Source organism: Aethalodelphis obliquidens, unplaced genomic scaffold (genome assembly GCF_003676395.1).
Source record: "Aethalodelphis obliquidens isolate GAN/ISIS:26980383/991018 unplaced genomic scaffold, ASM367639v1 scaffold34, whole genome shotgun sequence".
NCBI lineage: Eukaryota > Metazoa > Chordata > Mammalia > Artiodactyla > Delphinidae > Aethalodelphis > Aethalodelphis obliquidens.
In genome coordinates this window covers 14378927-14387654 of record NW_020837978.1, presented here as the reverse complement: position 1 = coordinate 14387654, position 8728 = coordinate 14378927, and the positions used below count along the sequence as shown (strand labels likewise).

General features: G+C 40.7%; 1 long non-coding RNA gene across 1 annotated transcript in view; it reads right to left on the bottom strand.

The window, feature by feature from the left end:
* Window positions 1-2571: 2571 nt before the first annotated feature.
* LOC113631789 (uncharacterized) overlaps window positions 2572-8728 on the bottom strand; it is a 57975-nt gene continuing 51818 nt past the window's right edge. The window contains exon 3 of the long non-coding RNA XR_003437569.1: window positions 2572-2793. This is a non-coding gene — a long non-coding RNA (uncharacterized LOC113631789). The remainder of the gene's footprint in view (window positions 2794-8728) is intronic.

Sequence of the window (8728 nt, the reverse complement as noted above, 5' to 3'; positions counted from 1 at the left end):
CCCTGCCTTTGAAACTGTGATCTCAAATCTCATTCTAACTACCCTGGACAGTGCAGCATGCCTCTCAACATCTGGGGGTTCTTGGGAAACTTATGTTTTTCCTTGACATCTTTGGTTCCAATTCTCTACTAAAATCCTAACAATATCTCTCTCCTCTCTTCTTCTCCTTTCCTCTCTATGTCAACCCATTTATGGAATATAGCCCTCTCTTCATGATCTTCCAAAAAGAATACTCATACCTGGCGATGGGATGTAGTAGACTCTTTACTGAAAATTCAAGGTAATGCTGGCTGAGGAAGTGGGATGGTTATTTACAATGTGGCACAGATCAACAGAAGAGAGGCTTCTGTTCCTCTTTGGACAAGTTCCGTAGCTGTCTTCCGCCACCATCGCTCCACCACCACTGCTGAATTTTTCCTGCCTTCTGTTAAGACTCTCTGCATTACAACCACGACCTACACACACTTAACCTCCTCCTCCTTCCTTCTCCTCTCTGCTTACTTCACTTGCCCCTATACTCCAAATGCCCTATTCAATTCTCATGCAGAGTTGTTTATATAAGACCTCTCTCATTCATAACAACTGGGCCATGAAGGCCTTCTTTCCTCAACCAAAATTGTCAACACGGATAGCAAGCCAAACAATGGAACTTTCCCATAAAGGAAACTCCATGGTCAGCTCTTAAAGCAAGATTTTTTTGTCCTCTATACGTTGACAGTTAATATTATCTATCCTCTCAGAGGGTGGAGGAAAAGCATTATCTACCTTTCCACCTGCTTTTTACCTGCAGTCAAAGTTTATGACAGTTTTAGTGACTCTTCTTTCATATCCCCCAACCTACTTCCCAACGTTAATTAATATTGCCACTTCACCAGCTGTGGTATTTACATCTGAGTAAGAAAATGCTACCAATAGGAACTGAAGAAAGGCTTATAAACCTCATTTGTTAAGCTGTATTGCCCAAGCTGGCAGGCCTCCAATTCACAGCAGATTATGTGCCTGCACAAGGCACTGGAAGTCAAAATATTGTAAGACAGATCTTATTTACCTTTAGAAACCATGTATTTCATAATAGTGGTATATTCTTGATCAGGAATCTGATTCTCAAACATTATTCAGGTATAGTCAGTCAACCCTTTGACCAGGTGTAAAGGAGACACTTACATCCAGTGTTATCTAAACAAAAAATACTCACTTTATGACTATTTTTCATTATAAAAATATTTTTCTGATTATAGAAATAGTATGTTTTATGAAGAAAGTGTTTTACAGAAAAGAAAAATTACCTTCAAACTCACTGCCAACGGATAACCACTGTTTACATTTTGTTATATTTCCTGTAAGTTTATTTTCTCTGCATAGTTTTACAGATATGAGATCACCACAGTATATAGTTCTGTGTTCTGGTCTTGGTACTTAATATTACATATTCAGTGCTTTCTATTTGTCAACATAATTGTAATGCCTATATATTAATTTACTTATATACACTAATTTACATAACTTCACCTATTGTTCAGTACTCAGATTTTCTAAAATCCAAGTTAACACCTTATTAAATCCGCTGTTTTGTCAACTATGATAAAAATGTGTGTGTATACGTGTAAAATGTGTATACAAAGCCAATTAGGGTACAAAGGGCAACATAGTAAGTAATCACATACCTTTTTTCCAATTTTTTTATTGTGGTAAAATAGGCATAACATAAAATTTACTGCCTTACCCATTTTCAAGTGTACATTCCAGTGGTATTAAATACATTCATAATGTTATGCAACCATCACCACCATTCATCTCCGTAACTCTCTTCATGTTGTAAAACTCGTTCGGGTTTTTCCTTAAGATGTTATGGAAAAACCCAAATGGACTTCTTGGCCCACCCAATATATACCATATTTTACTTGTTGCTTTGTCTGTCAATGGACTCTAGGTTGCGTCCACATCTTAGCTATTGTGAAAACTGCTGCTATGAACATGGGTGTACAAATATCTCTTCAAGACCTTGCTTTCAATTTGGGGGGGTATATACCCAGAAGTGGGAATTGCCAGCTCATATGGTAATCATATTTTTAAATTTTTTGAGGAATCGTCATACTGTTTTCCACAACTGTACCATTTTACATTCCCACCAACTTTGCACAAGGGTTCCAATTTCTTCATATCCTAGCCATCACTTGTTATTTTCCATTTTTGTTGTTGTTGTTGTTGTTGCTATTGTTGTTAGCAGCCATCCTAACGGGTGTGAGGTGGTATCTCACTGTAGTTTTGATTTGCATTTCCTTTATGATTAATGATGTTGAGCATCTTTTCATGTGCTTATTGACCATCTGAGTACGTTCTTAGAGAAATGTCTCTTCAAGATCTTTGCCAATTTTTGAATTGGGTTGTTTGGTTTTTGTTGTTGTTGTTGAGCTTCAGAGTCCTTTATATATGTTGGATATTAATCCCTTATCAGATATATGATTTGCAAATATTTTCTCCCATTCTGTGGGTTGCCTTTTTACTCTGTTGACATTGTCTTTTGATGCACAAAATTTTCTAATTTCCATAAAGACCAATTTGTCTATTTTTTCTTTTGTTTCCTGTGCCTACGGTGTCATGTCCAAGAAATCATTGTCAAACCCAAAGTGGTAAAACTTTGGCTCTATGTTTTCTTCTAAGAGTTTTACACCTGTGGATCTTACATTTAGGCCTTTGATTCATTTTGAGTTAATTTTTGTGTATGGTGTTAGGTAAGGGTCCAATTTCATTCTTTTGCATGAATCACATAACTTTTTATGGAATTTCTTTAGCCTAGATGGAAAACAGAGTTTTGAAGTTACAAAGAACTGAGCCAGCCTCAAAGCAGCCTATATGTGAAGATGGGAAACAGGGAGACAACCACTTCTACCCTCAACCCCATCCCTACTACCCAATACTGAAACCATACATTGCAAGGGCGAGAATGGAGAGGAAGACCTCCATATCTCTCTTCCTCTAAGACGTAGAGGAAGAAAGACAGCCAGCTTTCCAGTGGTGTATGTCAATAGTAGATTGTCCAGGATACAAGGTTTCCATTCTGCCTACTCAAAGAGCCATAAGTGATTCCATGTGTGAGCATATACTAACCAATTCATGATGCACTGGAGCCAGCCATAAGCTACATATGTATATATGATGTCATTTACTCCACTAATTAATCTTTGCCTCTCAAATGCATGATTCTAACTATGTTTCCAAAACTATACTTATTAAAATGCCAACATCCATTGTATTCTCATCTTCCTGAGATTTTCTGTTTGGCTTATCATCTAAGGGAAAAACCAACTGCCTCACAGCTTAACATTTTCCCCGTAAACCATGCCCAGTGTGTCTACAACAGCACCATCCCAGTGACTCTGCTGGAACATACAGAAAATGTTATGGTGTTGATAGTATCTCAAAATGGTATTTCTACACTTTTTCAAATCCCAATTCCACTATCCTGTCAAAATCCTAAGTTCTCCCTTATGGCTGCTGGTAATTTCAAAAACCAGGGCCTACTACTTCACCTCCAGAACTGTGGAAAAGAGACTCAAGTCATATTTTTTTTTCCAGATGTTCTCAATAAAAGGATCAGCTAAGATCTCAATCTCTTATGGCAACGTGTGAGAGACGCTTTTCAAGGGGAATGGTTATTAGCATCACATTTAGACTCATAAACCAAGATAAAAGGATTTGGAGGGAATAAACAGAAGAGTCTAGGGAATGAAAGTTTGTGCCCCCAAAGCCAGGTTTATTTTGTGGTGGCTCTTTATAGAACAAACTGGGATGTGAACATCTCAGCCTCCCAATATTTACCACTCTCAATATTGTCCTGCTCTCTTGTGAAGCAACTGGACAGAAGCCATAATCTAGAGGTGCACCCTGAAAAGACTATGTGGCATTGACCGGCTTTACACATGGGAATCCAAAGGTACGACATAATAGGGAATGCTACGACTGTGTGATGCACAGTTTTATTGGAGCCACAGGCCAATAAAACCAATGCTGTGCTGAATAAAAGGGAATAACAAAATAAAATGGAATAAAAAGCCATTAAATTCTGGGACTCCACAAGGTTTCTCTCCCAGTGAATCACTCCAAGTGTCAACATGGAAAGTCAGCTCTCCAAAAGTCAGCACTATGTTGTAACCAGTCACCTGTCTCCCGAGGGGAACAAAATCAGCCAACAAATCCATTATGCCTTGTCTTCTCCCAGGAGTTTCCTTGGTGCCAGAAGCCAGAAAACTCTACAAAAGACCTACAGAGGATACCAGTGCCTCATGCGAAGTCCCTGAAAATGGCCGGTCTTGGTATTTTCCTGAACCAAGAACAAACGGGCGAATCAAAGCAGGGCATATACTCCTCTCCATAGGTGCCTCACCCACTCTCATGCCCATTTCACCTTGGTTCTAGCACCCCTGGTTTATTTCTAGATTTCCCTGCAAACAAACTGAAACTCCCAGCTAATTCTCACAGTTTGTTGGAAAGTTGGCCTCAATGGGTATTATTTATATTACCATCCAAGAGACTATTCACCCCTAAACCTGGGTATTTATCCAAAGAAGGGGGTAGGGTGGAATCTCTTACAGGAAGCATAAGGGCTGAGGAAGGGGAAAACAGCTTTATTTTCCCTTGATTACTTGAATGCAAGAGATCACCTAACCAATATCTCTAAATGATAAATTTCATAACTCTTCGATTTGGGGATAATTCCACAGAAGACTCTTGTCTCATTGTTTTTTTAATCTAGCTTCATTTTCTACCCTGTTCTTGCTGAATCCCTCACCATACTTTTAAATTCTCCCTCTGGCCTCCCATAAAGAGAACTATCCCAAAGGCCTACCTGGCAGCCTGTCCATTCCCTCTGGGCAGAAGACCAAGAGAGAGACCTGCAGGCTGTAGCTGGTGCATCTCCTGAAGATGAACCAGAAGGAGAGGCTGGCCCTTCTCTTGGTGGCAGCTGGTTCAACCTTAACAGGCAGCTGGCAACAGCCTCCTATTTGAAGCTGGGGCAAAAAGCAATGATTCCATTGATTCCAGCTCCATCTCACCTCTCCTGGCCCACAATGCTCCTGTCCCAGTGACTATGGAGGCAGCAGTTGTGCAGTAATTAGGATCCTCCTGGGCCGGCCAATCTCAGAGAGAGCAGGATGCCAGCTGCTCCATCACCAGAAACAACTCCTTGCATTCCTCCTCAGCATTCTTCCTCTCTCACAGATCCTGTCCTGTCCTTCTAGCCACTGGAATCACTAAGGCAGGCTGAGACCAAGTGGACAAATTCTCTTCTACCCGAAAGCCAAGGTTATTTACTTTCCTGGCTCACTGGAAGCAGCCTTAGCTCAAGACCAGGTGGAAAGGTGCTGGGTAGTCAGTCATTCTCAGTGACCCTTTGGTTAAGGGTGGGTTTCAGAGATTACCTGAGCACTTTTTGCTTCAATTCTCTCCCTCTTGACTGCTCGCATAGTGTCATAGGTTCTTCTGGCCCACTGGACACTTCCAACACGCAATAGTCATGATCCTGGGGTCTTTTTAACTTCAGGACCTGTCAAATTCAGGATCTGGAGAAAATCACCTTCTTAGTGGCAGTGTTCATGGGACAGCCTCATGTGGTAAGGTTCCCTCTAGGGATGCCCAGAGTCACTTCCCCGTCTGATTTCTTACTCCTCCCCTCTTCTCTTTTTAGGATCTTGAAAGAACAATAATAAGTGGGAGATTCCAAAAATTCTCCCACATATGTCTCCTGATAAAAACAGGGGACTCACCTGGCAATGTGGGAAATCATCCCTCTCGCTTCTCTGATTCCAAGAACCAGAAAGGAAAGGCGGTGATAAAATCTGATCATGCTAAGGCAAGCCAGGAGAAACCCCACTGCCTGGAAGACCACACCGATCTAACTGCTGCTCAGAACCTAAGACATCAGTTTTCTTACTACCCCCTTCCATTTTCTCTTCTCATCGGTAGTCAAACTTACTATAATGAACATTTTTATGTTACTAGGGAAAAAGGGTATTTTTAAGCTCCATTCCCCTCCCAATGACTCAAAATAAGTACAATGTAAAAAAAAAAGAAAAAGAAAAAGAAAAAAGCTTCCCCACTCCCTTGAGCCAATCCACCCAGTCCCATGACTACTTCACTCCAGGAAGAAAGCCAGACCAGATGGAAGTGAGGCCTATGAACCCACAAGTACTGGGCAGAGTGGAGAGCGGGGCAACAGGATTTTCAAAAGCCCTCCCCCCGCCCCAACTTTCCTTTAGACTTTGAAGTGCCTAAGGCACCACTTTAATCCCTGATAGATACAGAAAGGAGTCCGGGGGAAGAGAAACAGGAAAAGACCATAAAGAAAGGGCTTGATTGTATTTAAGAAATGGTCATTCTAACAGCTCCCTGCCTGCAGGCTCTGCCATCCTGTCCCTAACTAGGGGAGGAAAGACCAGCCCTTTCCAGTATGCTGAGCAAGCAGCCCAAGGCATCTACACGAGAACAAAGTAGTCATGGGATGCCAGCAGAGCAGACAAGCAGTCACCCTGCAGAAAAATGCCATAGGCCGCACTGGCTCTCAGCTTACCTAATTGACAAGTGGCAAACTGGCAGTATTGGTGGTGACGCCTCGGGAGCTATCATGTCCAGCAAAGAGAGACTTGGCCAGTTACCTCATCAGTACGTGGTCAATCAGCCAGGGTGGTTGAAGAAATAGCTCAGACTCATACAAGAAGGAACCTGTCCCAGCCTAGGGTGATGTGATACACAAACATCCTCAATGGCTAAGGGACGGAAACGTGACAATATGACTTGCAGAAGGCATTTTTATAGCAAGGATAGCACAACTCTTATACCGTGTAATAGAACACTGGGAAAACGTTGGCCCCTATAGCTTGTGAAATAGAAGAGACAAATAATTTAATTCAGGCATGAAAGCCTAAAATACTTTTTTAAAGGTATAAAGACTCAGGCTACAGATGAGACTTGCCTCTAGCTATCCCTGGTTTGAAGACTGTATTGATTCCTAATTAAGTAGGAGTATTATGCCACGATACCTATAATATTTAGACCTAAATTAATCAATTAATTAACAAGTAGAGACTTTACTGCTATCTTTTTTTGAAGGGCTTTCTTGAATAATTATTTTCACTCTTTTCTTTACTGCCAGGTTATAGAAGCACTCTTCACTGCTGCCACCAGCAGCACCACCAATACCATGTATGCCAGTTCAAAACTTTTGTCCAATCTTGGTGCCCAAATGTACAGACTGATGGAGCCAGTTTATCTACAGTTGCACACATGGACCCAAAAGAGGCCACAGCTTTTTTCAGTTTTGTCAAATATCCTAGTCTTAGAAAATAGATCCTAAACAGAATTTATCCTCTTGGGGTCAGCCTGGGGCAAAAAAAAAAAAACCTGACATTGTCATTGACTTTCACTTGGTGTGTAAATAAGAACGAGGCGTGCTATTTCCTCCCTACCTTCTATCCCCCATCCCTTTGCTCCCTCTCTTCCCAGCTTGCTCTTTCTACTGCATTAGGTTAATAGATTGTTATTTTCATGAAAGCAAACCTGCTCAAAGCTTCAAAAATCTTGCAAGAAATTGTTATTGTGATTCAATCTTTCAAACTTTGCCATGCTAATAATTTCTTTAGATTCATAAAGAGCTTATTGGAACCAGCATTGGAATTAATTGAATTTGTACTCTCACCAAACAGAGCCAGCAACTCTATTATTAGTATTAAGATAATTATAGCAGTTTTTTTTTGTTTGTTTGTTTGTTTGCAGTACGCGGGCCTCTCACTGTTGTGGCCTCTCCCGTTGCGGAGCACAGGCTCTGGACGCGCAGGCTCAGCGGCCACGGCTCACGGGCCCAGCCGCTCCGTGGCATGTGGGATCTTCCCTGACCGGGGCACGAACCCGTGTCCCCTGCATCGGCAGGCGGACTCTCAACCACTGCGCCACCAGGTAAGCCCCTATAGCAGGTTTTGATATTTTTGCATTCTTTATATTAAAGGGGCAGTGTCAAATTAAGCACAAAGCAGCCTCAATTCTATCCTTATGTCCTCATTCATAGTTCGTCCTGTGACTCAATCAAAAGCAGGATATAAACCATGTATTTATTTAATGTCTATTATCTTTGTTACTAATAGCTCTAAATTAGTAACAACTAAGTCTTCTCATTCCATAGTTTATTTTTAGGCATTTTTGTTTCCTATTAAAATTACACTCTTTATTGAGGCCTTACTTTTTGTGTCTTGGTTCATTTTTCACTTAGCAATATTTTCCAACTGAGCTTCCTTTCCAGATTCTACGTCTTTACACAGTTTAGCTTCACAATCTGGTAGAAATATTAACTTCTAAATGCTAGGGACAGCTTGCACTGATATTTCTACTGCAGGATATAACAGAATGGGCTCAGAGCCAAGAGACCTGAGTTCTCGTACTTGTGTGATTCCTCAGCATCAGTTTTTCCTTTGTTTCAAAACAACAACAAAAAGAGGAAAGATGATTTTTACTACCACTATCATCTTTAAACTTTTTCCGAGTCTCTACTTTTTTATGTTGTAATTGAATGATGTTATAAAAGACCTATAAATACCTCTCTCACTAGTGAATCATAAATAGTTCTTTTTTTAAATTTATTGTACTCCTTACTATAGCTTTATGAGAATGAGAAAGTCTTTACACAATTGCTTGTTATCTAGCATAATGCCATTTGGTAAAGATTTTTGCCTTAGAATCT